The sequence below is a fragment of the Taudactylus pleione genome, unplaced genomic scaffold (assembly GCF_031769625.1).
Source record: "Taudactylus pleione unplaced genomic scaffold, aTauple2 ptg000013l, whole genome shotgun sequence".
In the NCBI taxonomy this organism is placed as follows: Eukaryota; Metazoa; Chordata; class Amphibia; order Anura; family Myobatrachidae; genus Taudactylus; species Taudactylus pleione.
This window is the reverse complement of record NW_028284416.1, coordinates 3943252-3966628: the sequence shown is the minus strand read 5'-3', so window position 1 is coordinate 3966628 and position 23377 is coordinate 3943252. Positions and strand designations below refer to the sequence as shown.

General features: G+C 48.4%; 1 pseudogene; it reads right to left on the bottom strand.

The window, feature by feature from the left end:
* LOC148542342 (uncharacterized) overlaps positions 1-12938 on the bottom strand; it is a 164834-nt pseudogene extending 151896 nt beyond the window's left edge.
* Positions 12939-23377: the final 10439 nt, after the last annotated feature.

Below are 23377 nucleotides of genomic sequence, written 5' to 3'. Positions count from 1 at the left end.
TCGCTGTGCTTTTGCCAGCTTAACTCTTTTGATTTTTTTAGTGGGAGGAGGGCTTCCATCGTCATGTGAAGCTGAACCACTAGTCATGAACATACTAGGGATCGACCTTAGCCGTTCCTTGCCACTCCGTGTCGTAAATGGCATATTGGCAAGTTTACGTTTCTCTTCAGCTGATTTAAATGTCTTTTTCAAGGTCATTTTCCTGAACTTTGCCATTTGGGATTGTATGTGCCCTCTACTATGACATTGGGCATCGGCCTTGGCAGACGACGTTGATGGCATGTTATCGTCTATGTCATGACTAGTGGCAGCAGCTTCAGCACTAGGAGGAAGTGGTTCTTGATCTTTCTCTATTTTATTTTTATCGGAGAAAGTTTGGTCCTCCATTTATGTTATATCGATTTGATATATACGTGCGGCTAAACACAGAAAATAAATTTTTTTTTGGTTCGGACTGGAGTGTACTTTGTGGGTTACAGCACCCTTTAACGGTCAAGCCAGCCGGCCCTTTACTTATGACACAGGCGCACTCTTGGCACTACTTTGTTGATGCACGTGCGGCTACTGCGCACACAATTCACAAACACAGAAAATAATTTTTTTTTGGTTTGGCTTTGGACTGGAGTGTACTTTCGGGGGTTACAGCTCCCTTTAACGGTCAAGCCAGCCGGCCCTTTACTTATGACACAGGCGCACTCTTGGCACTACTTTGTTGATGCACGTGCGGCTACTGCGCACACAATTCACAAACACAGAAAATAATTTTTTTTTAGGTTTGGACTGGAGTGTACTTTCGGGGGTTACAGCACCCTTAACGGTCAAGCCAGCCGGCCCTTTACTTATGACACAGGCGCACGCTTGGCACTACTTTGTTGATGCACGTGCGGCTACTGCGCACACAATTCACAAACACAGAAAATAATTTTTTTTTTGGTTTGGACTGGAGTGTACTTTCGGGGGTTACAGCACCCTTAACGGTCAAGCCAGCCGGCCCTTTACTTATGACACAGGCGCACTCTTGGCACTACTTTGTTGATGCACGTGCGGCTACTGCGCACACAATTCACAAACACAGAAAATAATTTTTTTTTGGTTAGGACTGGAGTGTACTTTCGGGGGTTACAGCACCCTTTAACGGTCAAGCCAGCCGGCCCTTTACTTATGACACAGGCGCACGCTTGGCACTACTTTGTTGATGCACGTGCGGCTACTGCGCACACAATTCACAAACACAGAAAATAATTTTTTTTTTGGTTTGGACTGGAGTGTACTTTCGGGGGTTACAGCACCCTTAACGGTCAAGCCAGCCGGCCCTTTACTTATGACACAGGCGCACGCTTGGCACTACTTTGTTGATGCACGTGCGGCTACTGCGCACACAATTCACAAACACAGAAAATAATTTTTTTTTTGGTTTGGACTGGAGTGTACTTTGGGGGTTACAGCACCCTTTAACGGTCAAGCCAGCCGGCCCTTTACTTATGACACAGGCGCACGCTTGGCACTACTTTGTTGATGCACGTGCGACTACTGCGCACACAATTCACAAACACAGAAAATAATATTTTTTTTGGTTTGGACTGGAGTGTACTTTCGGGGGTTACAGCACCCTTAACGGTCAAGCCAGCCGGCCCTTTACTTATGACACAGGCGCACGCTTGGCACTACTTTGTTGATGCACGTGCGGCTACTGCGCACACAATTCACAAACACAGAAAATAATTTTTTTTTTGGTTTGGACTGGAGTGTACTTTCGGGGGTTACAGCACCCTTAACGGTCAAGCCAGCCGGCCCTTTACTTATGACACAGGCGCACGCTTGGCACTACTTTGTTGATGCACGTGCGGCTACTGCGCACACAATTCACAAACACAGAAAATAATTTTTTTTTTGGTTTGGACTGGAGTGTACTTTCGGGGGTTACAGCACCCTTAACGGTCAAGCCAGCCGGCCCTTTACTTATGACACAGGCGCACGCTTGGCACTACTTTGTTGATGCACGTGCGGCTACTGCGCACACAATTCACAAACACAGAAAATAATTTTTTTTTTGGTTTGGACTGGAGTGTACTTTCGGGGGTTACAGCACCCTTAACGGTCAAGCCAGCCGGCCCTTTACTTATGACACAGGCGCACTCTTGGCACTACTTTGTTGATGCACGTGCGGCTACTGCGCACACAATTCACAAACACAGAAAATAATTTTTTTTTGGTTAGGACTGGAGTGTACTTTCGGGGGTTACAGCACCCTTTAACGGTCAAGCCAGCCGGCCCTTTACTTATGACACAGGCGCACGCTTGGCACTACTTTGTTGATGCACGTGCGGCTACTGCGCACACAATTCACAAACACAGAAAATAATTTTTTTTTTGGTTTGGACTGGAGTGTACTTTCGGGGGTTACAGCACCCTTAACGGTCAAGCCAGCCGGCCCTTTACTTATGACACAGGCGCACGCTTGGCACTACTTTGTTGATGCACGTGCGGCTACTGCGCACACAATTCACAAACACAGAAAATAATTTTTTTTTTGGTTTGGACTGGAGTGTACTTTGGGGGTTACAGCACCCTTTAACGGTCAAGCCAGCCGGCCCTTTACTTATGACACAGGCGCACGCTTGGCACTACTTTGTTGATGCACGTGCGACTACTGCGCACACAATTCACAAACACAGAAAATAATATTTTTTTTGGTTTGGACTGGAGTGTACTTTCGGGGGTTACAGCACCCTTAACGGTCAAGCCAGCCGGCCCTTTACTTATGACACAGGCGCACGCTTGGCACTACTTTGTTGATGCACGTGCGGCTACTGCGCACACAATTCACAAACACAGAAAATAATTTTTTTTTTGGTTTGGACTGGAGTGTACTTTCGGGGGTTACAGCACCCTTAACGGTCAAGCCAGCCGGCCCTTTACTTATGACACAGGCGCACGCTTGGCACTACTTTGTTGATGCACGTGCGGCTACTGCGCACACAATTCACAAACACAGAAAATAATTTTTTTTTTGGTTTGGACTGGAGTGTACTTTGGGGGTTACAGCACCCTTTAACGGTCAAGCCAGCCGGCCCTTTACTTATGACACAGGCGCACGCTTGGCACTACTTTGTTGATGCACGTGCGACTACTGCGCACACAATTCACAAACACAGAAAATAATATTTTTTTTGGTTTGGACTGGAGTGTACTTTCGGGGGTTACAGCACCCTTAACGGTCAAGCCAGCCGGCCCTTTACTTATGACACAGGCGCACGCTTGGCACTACTTTGTTGATGCACGTGCGGCTACTGCGCACACAATTCACAAACACAGAAAATAATTTTTTTTTTGGTTTGGACTGGAGTGTACTTTCGGGGGTTACAGCACCCTTAACGGTCAAGCCAGCCGGCCCTTTACTTATGACACAGGCGCACGCTTGGCACTACTTTGTTGATGCACGTGCGGCTACTGCGCACACAATTCACAAACACAGAAAATAATTTTTTTTTGGTTTGGACTGGAGTGTACTTTCGGGGGTTACAGCACCCTTAACGGTCAAGCCAGCCGGCCCTTTACTTATGACACAGGCGCACGCTTGGCACTACTTTGTTGATGCACGTGCGGCTACTGCGCACACAATTCACAAACACAGAAAATATATTATTTTTTTAGCACTTGGGGGGAGCACCCCTGATGGACAGAGCACCCCCTGGACAACACTACAGCACTCCTTTAGGACTGGGACACTGCACAGGACTTTGGAGTGGACACAGCCCCTATGGAGAACTGACTGCACAACACAGTCCAGCCAGCCCCTATGGACTTTGAAGTAGTGGACACAGCCCCTATTAACAACAGCAGCACAGCACAACACAGCCAGCCCCTATGGACTTTGAAGTAGTGGACAACAGCAGCACTACACTACACTACACTACACTACACAGCCCTAACTCCCACCCTCCCTCTTCACTGTCCACAGCCGAGTGAGAAAATGGCGCCGACGTGTGTACCTTATATAGGATCCAAAACCCGCGAGACTCGGAAGGCGGGAAGATGACGTTTTGCCTCGATTTCAGATCCGAGTCAGGCGGGAAAAGTCGAGCCTGACTCGGATCGGACTCGGATCGGGGGGGCTCGGGGGGGTTCGGATTTCAGAAATCCGAACCCGCTCACCCCTAACAACTTCTGCTCTTACCCAAAAGGGGGGAAGGAGATCATGGAACACTGTCCCTGATTCAGCAAGGAACGCACGGATGCAGACGCACGCACCCGGCCGCTGCGAGAATATGCTAATGAATGCATACGCACGGCAATCGCAGCAGAATGAGCAGACGTCTAGTACTACATAATACCACCCACTTCCCTTTACTTGCGTCCTCTATACCTGGCAAGACAGCGGAAACATCGGAAACATCGAGAACCATCGGACCCATATGCACAATAGTGGTTGACCTGACCCTCCGGCAGACATAGCGAGACTTCCTGTGCGCAACTAAACCGCCGGCTGCGTCCGTCGACACAACAGCTTAATTATGCACGCCCCTGAAACGCCGTCCAAACGCACAGGCACGCCTGAGTTTGTCCGACCACTCCCCCGCCACCACCCACAAACATCACTTGCTGTCAATCACTTGTCCCTGGGACTGTGGACTCCCTGCGTACGCATACTCCATCATACTGTCCGGTTCGCGCACTGCGATACATACGCATGCGCAGAGCAAAACCATCGATCGATTGCGTGCATCTGCATCCGTGCATTCCTTGCTGAATCAGGCCCACTGGTCACAGTAAGAACGGTAGAGTCTTAAGGTATAACTCCAACATCGATTGTACATTTGGTGGTTGCCATCGATGGTGGTAAACCATCGGCTGGAATCCATTTTTGGTTGTATTCACGGATGGTCATCCTGCTTTAATTCCTGCCAGGCAGCGGACGAACCAGGACGTGTGGGCAGGGCTTTGTGTCTTGGGAGGAGCTAAGCACGCGTCTTGTCACATGGGGGAAAAAAATATAAAATCTCTGCCATCGGTTAAAACCATCGGCCATCGTTGTGGCCTTCCCAGTTCCACGCAAGAAAATAAAAAATATAATAGTGATAAGAAAAAGTTATAAAATAATGTAAAAGTTTAAATATAATAAATAATTTGCACTGTTTCTACATGAATTACTTACTGTTATCGCCAACCTGAGATAGGAGCATATCAGTGAACGTGGCTGCAATCTCAAACGCAGAGCCGCAGCAACAGAGTCCAGGTTTAGAAGGCGACACTGCGCCAACCATAGGGTTTCGTAAGTGTCAATGGTGATTGCGATCGTGCGTCGATGGTGGATCGTTTGAGTACACCTGCCCAAATGATGGAACAATCCGTATGCACTTGAGGACTCCTTCCACGTGTTTAAATCAGATTTGGGCATGCGCAGTCGGCGATCTCTTTCTTTGGCGCATGCGCAGTTTGATGAAATCCGCAAGCTCCGTATGTGCTGCCACTTGCTTGCGACTCAGAATCAGCACCATCCATACAGTTGTTATACACTGGAGATGAGCAGTTTGCTTTACTCGGTTATGTTCGGATCTCAAAAACGCCATCATATTGGCTATCCGGCTCACACGTGTTTTAGATAGCCAATAAGATATATCCAAACTAATCCGAACTTGCGCTCATTTGGCGAAAAAAGCAGAGTCAAAACCGAACAGTTCATCTCTATTATACACTCTATACTCTATTATACACATAATTAGGGGCATATTTATAATGGGTGTAGGGTGTGCTGGGGACACGGACCCCTGGGTCCAGGGGGACCCACACCGCGGAATCGGTATGATGCCTGGCGGTTGGAATCACGACAGCGGCATCTCGGCAGAGGAGGAAATCCCGATCGTCAAAGGTAAGTAAATACTAACCTATTTCTACCCCTAACCCTCCCTTAGGGGTGCCTAACCCTAACCTTCCGCCCCAGTGCCTAACCCTAATCCCCCTAAGTGCCTAAACCTAACCCCCCCTTCCCCGCCGCCTAAAGTGCATAACCCTAAGTCCCCCCCAGGGGTGCCTAACACTAACCCCCCCGTCTCCTAGCATAAATCTAACTTCCCGGGGGGGTGCCTAGCCCTAAGTCCCCCCCGGGAACCCAAACCCTAACCGCGGGTATCCGCGCTCAGTGCCCCTTCGATCGGATGCTGGGCGTCGGGCTCCCAGCGTATATCTAATAACAGGTGTCGGCATATCGACGCCTGTCTTTAGACCCTTTCCGGGATATGACAGTCGGGAAGCCAGCTGTCGGGATTAGGTTCACTGGCTTCCCGACTGCGTACCCACACCGCACACCTTACACCCAAAAAACTACGGTGTCTGCGCCTGTAAAAACGGCTGGAAAATGGCCACAGCAGCCATTTTCCCATCGTTTGCGCACGTGCAGTACAGGGAAAAAGGCCGCGGCGGCAATTTTCCAGGTGACCTGTGCATGCGCTATAGTGCCCAGAGTTTATAATAGCGGCGCTGGCCGCGCACCGCTCAGTGCGCATCCGGACGCCGGACGGAGAGGAGGGGCCTGTGTCGGAGACTGCACACTGGGCCCCCCCTCTCTAGAAACGCCCCTGCACATAATATATTATTATGGATGTAACGGTACATAATGACAGATCTACCAGTCCCATCAGTAACATTATACTGTAGCACCGCTCACCTAATTTCCTGTAATGTCTGTATTATACATGCCAAAAATAGCCAGAGCATCCAGTGATATGCCTGTAGCAGGACAGCTAATGTGCCCCCTACGTACTGCCCTCTCAGCAGGAAAGCTCTCGGCCGGCCCCCTGTAGCTGTCGCTGGGACTCTGCGGGTCACGTAACACCCTTACTCGTAGTCATTCCTGGGGAGAGACAGGTGTAAGACTGAACTCACACATGACAACACCCGGAGTGCGGCCAGGAACATAGCTATGACAGAATGTGTCCTGAATATACTGTGTGTAATGAATTCCTACAGACACACGCCCTCCGGGCAGTGATGGGTGACCAATAATGGTGCATTGTTGTCTGGTGACACTGACTAGATCACCGCTCACATATGGTCCTGGTCCGTCTTAGGGATGTGCAACGTACAGATAAGAGGTGGATGTGATCTCATCTTGTGACAATTTAGGGGCGATTCAAATCAACGCGATGTTGAATAGCGATGGGAGGGAGCTCCCGAAGCTATTCAATACACCGCGCTGTTTGGGCGGGCTAAGGATTTCTTCTCGCACCCCCCTGGGGATGCGAAGAGAAATCCGACCACAGTGCCGGACGTGCAGCTGTTTTTCTGCATAGCGCGGCGCTAACAGCCGCACGCCTGGCACTTTGGTCAGAGAATGCCGGTTACCGCGCCTTAACAAGGTTAACCCAAACCTCCCTCCAAGTGCCTAACCCTAACCCCCCTGTAAGTGCCTAAACCTAACCCCCCCCTTCCCCGCAGCCTAAACCTGTCTCCCAGGGGGGTGCCTTACCCTAACATGCTCCTGGGGGTGCCTAACCCTAACCCTCCCTTCCCCTAGCCTAACCCTCCCAGGGGGGTGCCTAACCCTGTCCCCCCTGGAAGCCTCTAACCTAAACCTCCCCCCCTGCGGCTGTCCGCACCCGCCGTCTGGCTTACCTTCGATCGGTATGCCGGGTGTCTGGCTCCCGGCGTAGGAGAACTAGATGCCAGTCAGTAGACCCCTGCCGGGATTAGACAGTCGGGATGCCGACAGTTGGCATTTGGACCATCGGCGTCCCAACTGCCACCCCTTAACCATCCCACTTTTCTTCTCATAATGGGCAGGATGTACGAAGCATCGCCTCCGCCATGCGGAACATATCGCCTCTCTTCGGGTACATACCGCAGTTGATTACCGCGGTATGTACCTAGAACTGCAGTCTACATTGTGATGCCCTCGGATAGAGGGACTTCCGAGTTTAGGACCCAGGCGTGCCTCTGGCGCCTTTCTGCGCATGCGTAGAAGGACGTGGGTCGCGGGGGTGAAGGGAGGGATCCAATTGGATCCCTCCCAGTGGGAGTGTCCCGGAAAGAAGCCCATCGGCTTCTATTAGGTAATGTCACCTGAAGATGGCGTTTCCCACCGGGACGAAGCACCAGAATACATCGGGGTATGCGGTAAAACTCCCAAAATGACATTTTCAGGGGTTTTATTGCATTTTCCCCTTTAGTACATCCCGTCCATTGGGATGTAATTCAGTGCGGGCACTCAAAGGGGGTGATTCTGAATCACACGCAAAGTACCCATAGTTGTGGGCAGCTGAGGAAGCTCAACTAATGTGGGGGTTCAAGCGGAAACCTGTGCGTCCAATTATTTTACGCCACCCACTGCAACTGTCATCAATACCCTCGCCAGTTCCACCAGCCCTATGATGGGCGCAATACTGCAATAGATACATCAGAAATGTTCCTCCCTTCCTGTGCACACTACTCGGAATAGCGCAGAGGTTTTTATACACAACACTCCCATGACGCTTCCACGAGTCAGATGGTTCCACACAATCGCTTTTCCACCGCTCAGTTTACGTCCTAATTCACGGAAGGACAGGACGGCTAAGTTGCGCGCCTCAGGATAGGGCGGACATGCGAAAAAAAACATGTAAATTTGCTTCTGCGCTGTTTTCAAAAACTCAGCGTTTGCTTCTGTGCGACCCAGAATCAGCCCTTTAGGGTCTTACGCAAATTATTTTCCTGAACTTGTGGTACTGTACATGTGGTCCACCGAGGGGGAAAGCAGCTTAACAGTGCGCATTTGAGATCAGCGGTTATTCTGAATATTGGGGTGTACTCGATGAACCCTATGGGCTAAACTTACCAGAAATGTGGGGTAATTGTCCATGTAGACTTGTATATCCATAACGCTTCCTTACCCCCTGCAAATCGGGAGTGACTGTATTTTGCAGTATGACGCTATGTCATATTGCCCCTCCCATTTCCTGTGTTTGTGTATTTAAGGTACATTCTGAAGGTGAGACCCCTTCTTTGGGCTAGCACTCTTCCTGCCTGCCCCAGGTGATTTTAACTGGTATGAGTCCTTGCATTGCAGTACACACATCTAATGGGCTCTATGATAGGTAAGACCTAGATAAATTAATTAGTGTGTCAGTATTAGAGATGTTAGGGACCCACCTGTATAAGGTTCACCGTGACGTGGTAGGTGGGCAAACATCTTTGGCCAAACATGTACTAAGAAACCTTACATTTAAAACCATGTTAATTATTGCAGTCTATTATAGATATTTTGATCATTTGTATTCTTAGTGCTTATAGTGTGCACCTGCTCCTCCCCCCCCCCCTCTCCTTTTTACTGTAGAACTACTGGTCTCAGCATGGTAGCACCTATTATGTTTAATATTAGGATGTGCAGCCCAGCCCCTCCCATTTGCTATGTACTGTTTATAAGAATTGGGTCCAGGGAAACAGGGGTTAATTTATTAGTAACCAGCCATAGCAATAACTTGAAGATATGAATGAAAAAAGGGTACGGAGCGCCCTGCTCACAAAAGGGATCTTACAATGCAGAAAACAGACTGGGGTCTCAGAAGCGAAGGTGTGAATATGATCATGAACATGAAGTGCAGCATTTATGATCTGCGGTTTTCCAAATGAATATCAATCACATTCAGTGTCGGACTGGGACATGAAGGGCCCACCGGTAGAATACAGTGTTAGGGGCACGTGCTTAAAGGGTGTGGTCATCCACCAGAGGGGGTGTGGTCAGCCACCAGAGGGGGTGTGGTCAGCCACCACAAATGCTTGGCTAGCCAATGGGAAAATCTTGGTGTAGTTTCTATAGAAGAGAACCAAGCCCCCATGCTGATCAGTGTTCCTGATAACTGACCATCTAATAGAGTGACAATCTATAATTTGAGGTCTGGAACCTGACACCTAGAGGAGGGGTGGGCCCACAGGCAGTGGGGCCCACCGGGGATTTCCCCTGTGGGCCAGTCCAACCCTGATCACATTATTATTGGGCATCATGGTCAATTTTAGGCCTCATATGCTGTGATATCAGCAGAAGAATTGCAGAGAGTAGTGATCAGCATTAGCCCTGTGGACGGAAAACGCGTGGTAATAATGATATCACACTGTAGTTATACGGCCAATATTAATATATTATGTCAGATACGTTGCTATTTATAAGATGAAGCTTTTTCTGCAGAATGACACAGAAGAATAGACAACATGGGAGGACGCTGGCAGGATCTGGGCAGAGTGACCACTAGTGGCTGGAATGTGAACCTCATCTTGCTGATGGCATCTCTAGATAACTGAGGTGCTTGATACATTTCAGTCCTAACCTCCTGCAAATATCCCCTCCATAAAATGCTATGGGGTTTATTACTCACAGACCCTGCTATGTGGAAGGCCCACATATAGGTGTACAAGGACCCCTATGTTACATACTAATAATGTGCATTATATACATATTATAGACACTGACTCATGAACAGGATCAGGGGTGAATGTCTTGCATTCCTTATTACTAAGAGACGAGATATGGCAGGGACAGGGATTTGGAAAATCCCTGGATAAGATTTATTGCAAATAGACTAAATTATATTCAGAATTGATACTTCCCCCCATGGTTCTTAGGGCCCGATTCAGACTTGGTCGCAAGCGCTGAGCGCTCGCAACCGGGTCGACGGTGGCCCACAGCGCATGCCCACGATGGAGCCGGCTCCGTCGTGTGCATGTGCAAGGCCCGGCTAGCGACGGGCGCTCCGTCAGTCCGGGTCTCGCAACAAAGGGGGCGAGCTGTCCATGTTGAGTGACAGCTCGCCCCCTTTGGTGGGCGGGCCGGGGGGGTGGCTGCCCAAACGGAGGCGTTCCCATGAGAATGCCTGCCGTTTGGGGGCGGCCCCACTGACATCACGAGTGATGTCAGTGGAGAGATTCCGGCTCTGTTAGAGCCGAAATCTCTCTGGGACTTGCGGCAACGAGACCCTACCACAAGGGTCTCGTCGCAAGCCCGATGGTCACGATGGTCTTGACCATCGCGACCATCATCATGGCCGCTCGCTGTAGCTGTGGGTGGTCACCCACAGCTATGTGAGCGGCCAGGAGGCTGTTCTAGGAAAAAAAAAAAAAACCCAGCCCTGATTCAGAGCGAGCGCTCTGTCCGAGCGACTGGGTGTGAATCAGGCCCCTAGTTTTCCCCTCCTAATTCCATTGTGTAGCAGTGCTCCTCGCAGTGACTATAGACAGCTGCTACCAGTCATGTCTGTGTTCAGTGAGCCTGACTCGGCGATGAGCTTAGTGCCGATACTCGATGTTTTGCTACTGTACATACGCGACAAGTCCAGGAATCCCATACTGCGCACGCGGGAACCCAGGTACCGGATGGCATTCGCAGTTGTGGCCAGCATCACTAACAGGAGAAGGGGTTTGCGATCCTTGTGCGTTTCAGGCTGGAGACTGGGAGGTGACCTAAAGTGATCGCAAAAAGGAGCCGTTTCATATTGTCTACCGTGAATATTGACGACTAGTTTTGTACTTCTGTATAGGGATGGACATCAGAAGCCGATGGTTAGCAACCATCGCGTTTCCTAGTCGATGGAAGTACTTCTTCCAAAGTTAAGTTGGAGAATGCCAGTTTTCGCCACTTAACCTGGGTGTTTAGTTGCAAGAATCGGCATTCTCCGACTAAAGTGCTGGCCGCGCTGCTGTTAGCGCCGTGCCAAGCCGGAAAACAGCCGCACTTTAGTTGGATTTCTCCTTGCACCCTCAGGAGGGTACGAGAAGAAATCATCTAGTCAGACCAAACAGCGCGGTGAATTGAATCGCCCCCATTGTCCTATTTGAAAGAGGGTTCTGCTGGGTGTGGAGTGTAAATGATTGCACTATTATTTTGAATACACTCTAAGAAATCAGCCGGCACATGGAAGGGATGAGCTGGGATAATGTGAGACACGTGCCATTGGGGTGAGGTCTCTTTCAGGACAGATGTAGAGACGCCTCTTTGATGTGATTCACCGTTCGACAGAGAGTGATTCACTTGTTAGATAAGGAAGGTGTAGTGCAGGCGCCGGGCTGGGAGTGAGGTGTCCATGGAACTAGTCACACAAGTAACAAGCTGAGGAAGCCGGGCGGAGATAGGCGAAAAACTCCAAGTGTCTCCGACAGGTCATGTCTGTAACGGGAAGCCGACGGCGGGAATCCCGACTGCTGGCTTCCTGACTGTCTAATCCCGGCAAGGGTTAAATGACAGGCGTTGAAATCTGGACGCCTGTCATTTTACCTACGCTGGGAGCCCGGTATCCCGATCGAAGGTAAGCCGGGCGCGGACAGCCACGGGTGGGGGGATGGGGGGGGGAGGGTTAGGTTAGGGCAGGCTTGCCTACCCTCCCGATTTGGCCGGGAGCCTCCCGATTTTCGGGTGCCGCTCCCGGAAGCTTGCGACCCTCCCGACCTCCCCCCTGAAAAAAACGGAAAACCTCGCAGCGGGGGGCCCGGTGACGCGATTCGCGCAGAATCGCGTCATCATGGCCCCGCCCCCTGCTTCACAATGCTGAAAAGTATGGCATTGTGAAAAGGGGGCGGAGTCACGATGACGCTATCGTGCAGCCCCGCCCCCGGTCCCGCCCCCAGTGTGACACCAAATGGCCACCCCCGCCCCGGCTCCGCCCCCAATGGCCGGCCCCACCCCCTGCTATTAGCCGACAATCAGCTCCCTCCCGGAAGGCTGGAGCTGATTGTCGGCCAGTATGGGTTAGGGGCTCCCGGGGTGGACTTAGGGTTAGACAGCCCCCCGGGAGGATTAGGGTTAGGATAGGGGAAGGGGGGGTTAGACTTAGGCACCCCTGGGGGAGGTTAGGGTTAGGCACCCCCCGGCTTAGGGTTAGGCACTGGGGGGAGAGGTTAGGGTTAGGCACCCCTAAGGGAGGGTTGGGGGGATTAGGTTAGTTTATACTTACCTTAGGGCAGTCGGGAATTTCATCCATGTCGAGCTGCTGCTGTCGTTATTTGAACCGCTGGCCATGCGGATCCATACCGATCCTGTCTGTAACACACCACTATTATATGGTGCAATATATATATATATATATATATATATATATATATATAGCTGCTTGGTTATGCAATATTTATAAACCATGTCCTTGTCCTGCATTGCTTTGTATTAATATTAAATGTTTTTCGTGTGTGCTCATTTATGTACTGTGTGAGGCGCTGCAGAACCTTTGTGGCGCCATATAAATAAAGGATAATAATATTAATTATATATATATATATATATATATATATATACTGTATTTATACAGATTACAGTGTTCCGGCACTCATTGGTATCGAATATTACGGGATCGTAATGTACATGTGGTCTGTGCCCTGGCGTACCGAAGACAGTCAAATGTCACAGTTTCATGCGGAGGACGGCTGGAGGGGTGGTCGCTGTCACTGAGTGTGGTCTCACGAATAGGGGCGTGGCCACACAGGAAGGGGCTGTGGCCTCCCGTCCCAAACCACGTAGTCCCAACTCCCGTGATTTTTATTGGGAGGGCCAGGGGGGGGGGTGCAGCCTTGCAAGAGGTGCGGGCTGCCCTGTATGCAGTGCCGGCTCCCCCACAGTGTCAGGAGCCGTGTGCTGCACTTAATACTACAGTGCAGCACCCGGCTCCTGTCACTGAGGGGGAGTCTGTACTTTGGTGCCACACCTCGCCGGGTGACACCCGGGTGCGGCCCGCACCTCCCGCACCCCCCTTGTGACGCCACTGACAACTGTTCTTTCCTGGCGGTATTTGACCACTCCCCTGTGTTATCTGACCACACCCACTTCATGTGCCCTCACTGGTCTTATTCACAAAATTAAAAAGTATGAATGCGGGTCTGCATTTTTTATTTATTTGTTAAATACTGTAAGACTTAGGGGCCCAATTATCAAAGTATATTTGAGGTATAATCCCCGAAAACACCCGTTTTCGGGGGTTTACCTCAAATACTAAGTATCCCCCAGATATATTGAGGGACCGCAGCCGATACCTGTTGTGATCCCGCAATTACCACTGGCATAGGTTTCTATGGGGGATGTGATGCTGCCAAACTTACCAATATCCGGAATTCCATGCATTGCAGATGTTGGCCCCCGCAGCCGCTGTAGCCTATGGGCTACACCGCACACTCTTAGCCGGCAGAGGGCTCCGCCGGAATCCTCACTGGCTATGGAGGATGTGCATGTGCAGTCCACGGGACTACGCATGTGCACCACCCCCCTGCACTGGCCGGCAGCTCTCCGGAGATATCGCAGGGACGTGCTCCTTTCAGAGCCAGTGTCCCTGCATGTCCCGGATTATACATCCGGCCGATAGGATTGCATTTTGCAATGACATCATTGGTGTTACTGGCGTGCCCTGATGGCGTTGCAAAAGCGATCACTGATAAATGGGCCCCTTAGTGTTCTGAAACCCTTACGCAAGTGCCAGTCTCTATAAACAGCATCATTTTCCAGCTCGATTCGAGAGTAAGCCGCACAGTAACTGGATATTAAACAGGCAGCTACTGTATCGTATTAATAGTCTGACGTAAATCTTTCAGCTCAGACACATTTGTCTGTTTGTTTACCGCTTGTGCGAGGACGCGGCTCCCAATATCTAAGGAGATGAAAATTACTATAAAAATCAGCCGGCACGTTAAAAATGTTTCAGAAGCTAATTCCGTCTGGTTTTCCAAAGTGCAATACCGAATCCATCCACAGCAACAACAACATGGATAGAAAAGGTGTCACTTACTTAGGAACCAGCGACATTTCTGTAATAGGTGCATAATATGAGCCCCTGAGCCACAGCACAACTTGCACCCATTGCATTTACTCGCCAGCCGACCACCCTCGCCATTATTCCGATGGTTTCTTACGAATATGATCTAGGACCTGCTTGTGAGCAGGGCCCCTCTTACCTCTATGTCTGTCTGTTACTACTCAGTCTTGTTTTATTACTGTTTGTTCCCAATTGCAAACGGAATATGCTGGCACTATATAAGTAACTGTTAGTTATAATAATAATTATAATAATAATAAGAATAATAATAATAATAATAGTAATAATAATAATAATAATTATAATAACAATAATAAAAATGATAATAATAGTAATAATAATAATTATGATAATGATAATAATGATAATAATAGTAATAATAATTATTATTATCATTATAATTATGATAATAATAATAGTAATAATAATTATGACAATGATAATAATAATAATAATAATAATAATAATAATAATAATTATGATAATAATAATAATAATAATAATAATAATAATAATAATAATATAATAATAATAATAATAATAATAATAATAGTAATAATGATGATAATAATAATAATAATAATAATAATAATGATAATAATGATATTAATAATAATAAATATGGCACTGGAGCTATGATTCTTATAAAATCTCTGAATATATAGAACCAGCACCATATTTTCGAAGATAGTGGCTGATCTATGGTGCATGGGCAGAAGACCCTGGCACAATGCCAAATTCTTTGTTACCTGATGCACGTGCGCTGACGCCATTGTTTCAGCGGGAATACAAGCACAGATGGCCAGACCACCCATGTCAGGAGCTTACATCAATACTGCATTTACAGGGGAAGTACACTGTGTTTGTAAATAGCTACAAATTATGTTGCTTTCCTTTGACTCTTCTGTAAAACTCCACGTGAGCGCCGTTCCCCAGGAAGAACCTGATTTTTTTTATCATATTTGCATTTTTTTTTTTAAATCATAAATGGTTGCCATACAGTATTTATTAGCTGTAGACTCCTATAGATCAGTTACTTGACTTTCCTGATTTTAATGGAATCGGGGAGACCTTTTACCTAAGTGCCTATAAGCAGACGCATCATCCGGTGAGGACAGTAGGCGTTTCAGTATCATGATTTAATATTTCCTAAATTAGATATATTGAATTTAGGGCCTGATCCAGACCCGTCCGCTAGGCTGCGTCCGCACGTAGCCTGCTGTTTGCAATATGCGCATGCTAATGCAACGCAGTGTGCGTGCGCGAACTAGTCGATGCGATCGCCCCTTGTGTTTAGACGCCTCGCTAGAATGAGTGACAGGATGAGCCGTTTGTGGGTGGTAACGAGTTGGTCAATGGAAAAGGGGGTGTGGTGGTGCGAACGCAGACGTGTCTGAGCGTCTTAACGCTATTTCAGGGGCGTGCACAATTAATACGCAGCATCATAGTACATGTCACATGGTTGAAATACACACTGAAGCACTCGCAGTGCTTGCGGTAGGGTATGGTCAGCCACAAGTGCTGCGTACGGGTCCGATGATACCGATGTTACCGATTGTTGTATACACTTCCTGGAGATGACGTGTATCACTAAGGGAAAGTGAGCGTCTTAAGACAAGCTGGTGGGCATCTAAATACACACCGCGTTCGCACGCGAAGACAGAGTGGGCGTGCTAATGCCTTGCCGTGCGATCGCGGGATTTGCACACTTTGGCAGCTGACTGCTGCGTGCGAATGCATCTAGCGAGCGGGTCTGAATCGGGCCCTTAGTTCTATGACAATCAGTCCACTATACTTTGATACGTTACTGGATTAAATGTTTCCGTCAGAAGACAAAGGCCCCCATTTATTAATGAGTTTTATCACCAAAACGAGTGATAAATGTCACCGAGTTGATAAATGATGCTCCAGCCAATCAGCTCCCAACTGTCATTTTTCTAACAGTTGACAGTTGGGAGCTGATTGGCTGGATCACCATTTATCACACACAGTGACATTTATCACTCGTTTTGGTGATAAAACTCATTAATAAATGAGGCCCAAAATCAGCAGGGGGCCCATTTATCATTGTATATTTGAGGTATAATCCCCGAAAACACCCATTTTCGAAGGATAACCTCAAATATTAAGTTTCCCCCAGATGTATTAAGGAACGCCATCTGAAGATGGCGTTAGCCGCTGTAGCCTATGGGCTACACCGCACTTAGGGCCTGATTCAGAGCCGGACGCTATTTGCGCTCGCTCGTTCAGAAAAAGGGGTCGGCTATTTAAATTGAGCGCTCGCTCTTTGCGATCTGTTGACGCCTCTATGTCTGAGCGAGCGAACGAAACATGCGCTCGCTATTTTGTAAAGACGCCCCCTGGCCGCTCGCATCCTACGTCATCTCCGCTATTTATTTGATTAATCGAGTACATCGAAAGGCGTCTGAACTGCTCGCAGTGCTTGTGGTAGGATTTTCCTACCGCAATCATGCGAACAGTTCAGGCTAAGAAACAACCAAGTGACGTGGCCGATGACGCTGCTTTGTTAATTATGCACACCCTTAAAACGCCCGTTTTGACCGTTTGGCACACCTGCGTTCGGATCTCCACTCCCCGTTTTCAAGCACCTTCCCCTGTTACCACCCACATACGCCTCCTCCTGTCACTCAAATTAGCAGGCACTCGCAATTTTGCGAACACACGATTTCCGACCGCACTGACTGGTTGGCGCATGCGCATTACGACCCATACGCATGTGCAGATACGCGAACATCGCTCGGAGCGAACGAGCGGCCGCTTACGAGCGGCTCTGAATCAGGCCCTTAATTAGCCGGCGGAGGGATCCTCCGGAACCCTCCCCGGCAATGGCGGCCCGTGCATGTGCAGTTAGCGTGACTGCGCAATGCACAGCAGCCCCGGCAGATCTCCGGGCACATCGCAGGGACGGGCTCTCTCCTTTCGGAGCCCATATCCCCGCATGTACCGGATGATGCATCCGGGCGCTATGATCGCATATTGCAACGCAATCATAGGCGGCAATGTCATGCCCAGATCGCAGCGATCATTAATAAATGGTGGCCATACTATCTGTTCCATCACGAAGCGTAGGCAGAAATAGCTGGGGCTCACACAGATGCCATTTATTTAAAGCGCCCGCTTTTCTGTCCCATGTGACAGAACTAACTTAACTCACGCAGGTCCTAGGAACCCCAAACGCATACAGGGCGGCGACTGAGAGCTCAGGATTCTGCGTCACTTCTCTGTAGACAGATATTATCTCGTTTACAACAGTATCAGAATAATGTAAGTATTAAAAAAAAAATAACTTGCTTATAAACGCTGATCATTTAAAGTTGAACAATCGCTCCCACTATATAACTTATTGAAAGTGTACTAGTCAGAACCAGTGACGGGGCGTATACTATTTATAATGGGTGCAGGGTATGCGGTACACACTGGCCCTTTGGGGGGGGGGCACGCTGCACACCCTGCACCCATATTTTTAATACTTACCTCTACGAAGTCCTGAGTCGGCTATAGCAGTGATACTGCACAAATAGCCTTGAAAATAGCCACCGGCCCCTTCCTCACTTAATAGGACCCTGACCATCACTCAGAACGCAGCCTGTCAATCCTGCAGCAATAAATGACATCAGGGAGGAAGTAAAGGGGTAGGAATTCCCGTGTCACTACTGGATGAAAAGGAGCCCTCTGCTGACAACTGTATGTTTATCGGGTTTGCTGCAGCGTTGTAGCAACAGCAGGCACCCGATGCATCCTGGCACTCATCACTGTCCATTTCAGTCATTATTGTAGGAATGTTCCGCGCTGATCGCCTGCCTGGGACAGCAGGTTATTTATTCAGTTATTAATTCTGCTGAAGTGGGAAAGAGGCCAACGACTGACTTATAACAGGGACTATATTTAATGTGCATCTAGGCGAAACACTACAGGCTGCCTTGGTAAAGGGCTCCGTTTTAGATCCTGCGAAGAATGCAGAGCATTTTGTTTGGGGTTATCGTTTACTGCTAAGCGATGAATTAACATCTTATTCAGGAGAGGATACAGAGAAGAACCAGAGACTGTTTACAAAGGATATAATTAAGGGGGTGATTTTGAGTCAGGTCGGGATGTACTAAACATCGCATCCGCAATCCCTTACATTCCGCCACTTATCGGCCACTTATGTTTTTAAATTCACAAAGGACAGCTCTCCCGGTAAGAGCTGTCATTTGCGATAGAGAGACTTCTGAGTTTTTGACCCAGTAGAAGCTTATGGGCTTCTTATCGCAGTCCCCCTTCCTGAGAGAGGGATCTACTGGGACAAGTATATAATAATTATAGGTAGAAGAATATATGTAGTTTGCAATACCAGTACGGTTGTTATTGAATGCCTGAAATTATAACAAAACTCACTGAAATAAATGACATCTCTCACTGAGGGGCCTATTCATCAACACTAAAATAACGGTTTTAAGGACATTTTCCTTAATTACCATTATCACTGATATCTCCTGGCTAAGTCCGTCTGTGTTAATTTCCACACTCCCCATACTTTAATATAGGGATATAGAAATTAGGCTATTCATCAACTTCCAAAACGTATGTAATTTTGGAATTTGATGGTGTTACTATACGCCACTCTCAGGTGGCGAATAGCGGGTTACACTTACCTGTTTTCAGCTGGGCAGGTCCTCCTCTGGCTCGCTCCGTCACTCCCTCCGTCCCTCCTCCGGCTCCGGCTGGTGCTCCGACTGTTGTTCTCCCGGCAGAACACAGTAAAGTTTAAAAATAAATAAATAAATATTTTTTTACCTTACTGTTTTCTCGTCTTCAGACGGGAAGTCGGGGTTCGCGGTTGGTGCGGCTAGGTAGGTGGGGGGCAGGGAGGTGAGCGGAGGGGGGGGGACAAAGAATTTCCGCAGCTGTAGGCACTGCTGCGCATGCGCCGATTGCGTGAACATAACGGCGCATGCACAGCACTGATTACAACTGCGGTAATGTATAGGCAGGGAAATGTATCTATTTCCTGAAAAGCCGTCTTCGCAAAACTGACAGCTTTTCGGAATAGATAGTTATGGAGAGGCTGCCGCCACTTTCCCAGTGATTTTTGATGCTCTTCCAGCTGCTTTTAATTCACATGACAGATATTTTAATTATTGCTTTGACTTACATATTTAAGCACATTATTTAATTTATTTGCACCTAGATGGTGCCCTGATTTTGAGACTTGTGTCCTGATTTTTAGGGATGTGCAGGCTCGGATAGGTTCGAGTTTGCACGTTGAGTTCGGATTTTTCCCTCCAAAAAAACGGAACTCAGAAAGAGGCTAAACGTCATCTTACATGGACGAACATCATCATTCCTGGACATCATCATTCCTGGACTCTTTCTGAGTTCCGTTTTTTTGGAGGGAAAAATCCGAACTCAACGTGCAAACTCGAACCTATCCGAGCCTGCACATCCCTACTGATTTTGAGACTTGTGTCCTGATTCTGAGACGTGTTATGATTCTGAGACTTGTGTCCTGATTCTGAGACTTGTGTCCTGATTCTGAGACTTATATCCTGATCCTGAGACTTATATCCTGATCCTGAGACCTGTGTCCTGATTCTGAGACTTGTGTCATGATTCTGAGACTTGTGTCCTGATTCTGAGACCTGTGTCCTGATTCTGAGACTTATGTCCTGATCCTGAGACCTGTGTCCTGATTCTGAGACCTGTGTCCTGATTCTGAGACCTGTGCCCTGATTCTGAGACCTGTGTCCTAATCCTGAGACTTGTGTCCTGATCCTGAGACTTGTGTCCTGATTCTGAGACCTGTGTCCTGATTCTGAGACTTGTGTCCTGATCCTGAGACTTATATCCTGATCCTGAGACTTGTGTCCTGATTCTGAGACCTGTATCGTGATTCTGAGACTTATATCCTGATCCTGAGACCTGTGTCCTGATTCTGAGACTTGTGTCCTGATTCTGAGACTTATATCCTGATCCTGAGACCTGTGTCCTAATTCTGAGACTTGTGTCCTGATCCCGAGACTTGTGTCCTGATCCTGAGACTTGTGTCCTGATCCTGAGACTTATATCCTGATCCTGAGACTTGTGTCCTGATCCTGAGATTTATGTCCTGATCCTGAGACTTATGTCCTGATCTTGAGACTTATGTCCTGATCCTGAGACTTATGTCCTGATTCTGAGACTTATGTCCTGATCCTTAAGACTTATTTCCTGATCCTGAGACCTGTGTCCTAATTCTGAGACTTATGTCCTGATTCCATGTCTGTGATCCTTTATAGTGATTTATCTGCGTTGCAAATTCACATAAATCGATTTTTATAGTGGAAATTACCGTTTTGCAGAGTTGCGAAGATTTGACATTGGGGGACGGGGGTGTAATATCATCCCGCAATGTATTGTAAATGCGTATCTGGCTAAATTGGTAGTCTCTGAATAGACAGGTAACGTAACGATACCCATCAATTAATTCTTCAGCGTGGTATCACTGGAGTGGAATTGGCAGCTCTTATGGCTAAATTCCACCGGCAAAGTGTGGCTTATTTTGTGACCAAATGCAGAATAAAGATAATATTACAAGGACTGGTTTTAAAATGTTGGCTCATCTCTAATCTGTACTGAAATCGCTGTTATATCCCTCACCTTACTGAGACATTGGAGACTAAAATCACAGCCGGTGTTCCTGTCTCACGTCTTCAGGATAATGGAAGCAGACAGCCTGTGAGTAATGGCAAATCCATGTATATTTACATGAAATAATATAATATGTCACTGCCCCTATACAACGCTGCCGTCTATTCTTTTCTTAGGTAAACTGAGCCTGTGTAGTAATGAGAGAAACATTCTCTAGTTGACCTTACAGCAAAGACCTTCCATAAACGGTTTATCAGCTTTCCAACGCATCGCTGCCACTTTCCTTAAAGGACCGCCAAATGGAAGATGTTAGATATTTACAAATATATGTCAACGTTTTCATACCTTGCACATATTAGTTATCTTTACATTTGCTTATCAGCGACAGTGGAAGTTATTGTCTACTGAAGTCAAACTTGTTCTGTTTCGAGAAGCTGACAGCTAAACTCTTCAGTGAGATCACACGCACCTTACTGTACGTATGTATCACATATATGATGCGTCTAGATGGCACCAACATCTTCTAGACTCAGTTTAACGTAACATGAAGAGATCACTCACTGCCGTCTTGATACCTCCCAGATGCTCTACATTTTTATATATTGAAATTGTATAAGAAGGAGTCAACAGAATGGGGTGGAGCCCCCAGGGGAGCTGTGCCTAGTATATCTGAAGTGCTAGACTGTCCCTACCCAGTGATACCCAGTGCTAGAACTTCCTTACCCAGTGTTACGCAGTGCTAGAACTTCCTTACCCAGCGTTACGCAGTGCTAGGCCTTCCTCACCCAGCGCTATGCAGTACTAGGCCGTCCTCACCCAGCGCTATGCAGTACTAGGCCGTCCTCACCCACCGCTATGCAGTGCTAGGCCGTCCTCACCCAGCGCTATGCAGTGCTAGGCCGTCCTCACCCAGCGCTATGCAGTGCTAGGCCGTCCTCACCCAGCGCTATGCGGTGCTAGGCCTTCCTCACCCAGCGCTATGCGGTGCTAGGCCTTCCTCACCCAGCGCTATGCGGTGCTAGGCCTTCCTCACCCAGCGCTATGCAGTGCTAGGCCTTCCTCACCCAGCGCTATGCGGTGCTAGGCCTTCCTCACCCAGCGCTATGCAGTGCTAGGCCTTCCTCACCCAGCGCTATGCAGTGCTAGGCCTTCCTCACCCAGCGCTATGCGGTGCTAGGCCGTCCTCACCCAGCGCTATGCGGTGCTAGGCCTTCCTCACCCAGCGCTATGCAGTGCTAGGCCGTCCTCACCCAGCGCTATGCAGTGTTAGGCCTTTCTCGCCCAGCGCTATGCAGTGTTAGGCCTTCCTCACCCAGCGCTATGCGGTGCTAGGCCGTCCTCACCCAGCGCTATGCGGTGCTAGGCCTTCCTCACCCAGCGCTATGCAGTGTTAGGCCTTCCTCACCCAGCGCTATGCAGTGCTAGGCCTTCCTCACCCAGCGCTATGCAGTGCTAGGCCATCCTCACCCAGCGCTATGCAGTGCTAGGCCTTCCTCACCCAGCGCTATGCAGTGTTAGGCCTTCCTCACCCAGCGCTATGCAGTGCTAGGCCGTCCTCACCCAGCGCTATGCGGTGCTAGGCCTTCCTCACCCCTCCTTGCTCCTCTTAAATCTCACATGCTGCAGTGACCTGTACACATCTGTACACAACTTACTGCATGATGTTTACTAATATTACAGTCCTGGCACTATATATGTATGAACACAGAACAGGAGCAAACTATGGCACTGCCCATGTATGAATATAGCACCACGTATGACTAGAACACAGGCACACAGTATGGCACTGCCCATGTAATATGACTATAACACAGGCACACAGTATGGCACTGCCCATGTAATATGACTATAACACAGGCACACAGTATGGCACTGCCCATGTATTACTATGTCACAGGCACACACTATGGCACTGCCCATGTAATATGAGTATAACACAGGCACACAGTATGGCACTGCCCATGTAATGTGACTATAACACAGGCACACAGTATGGC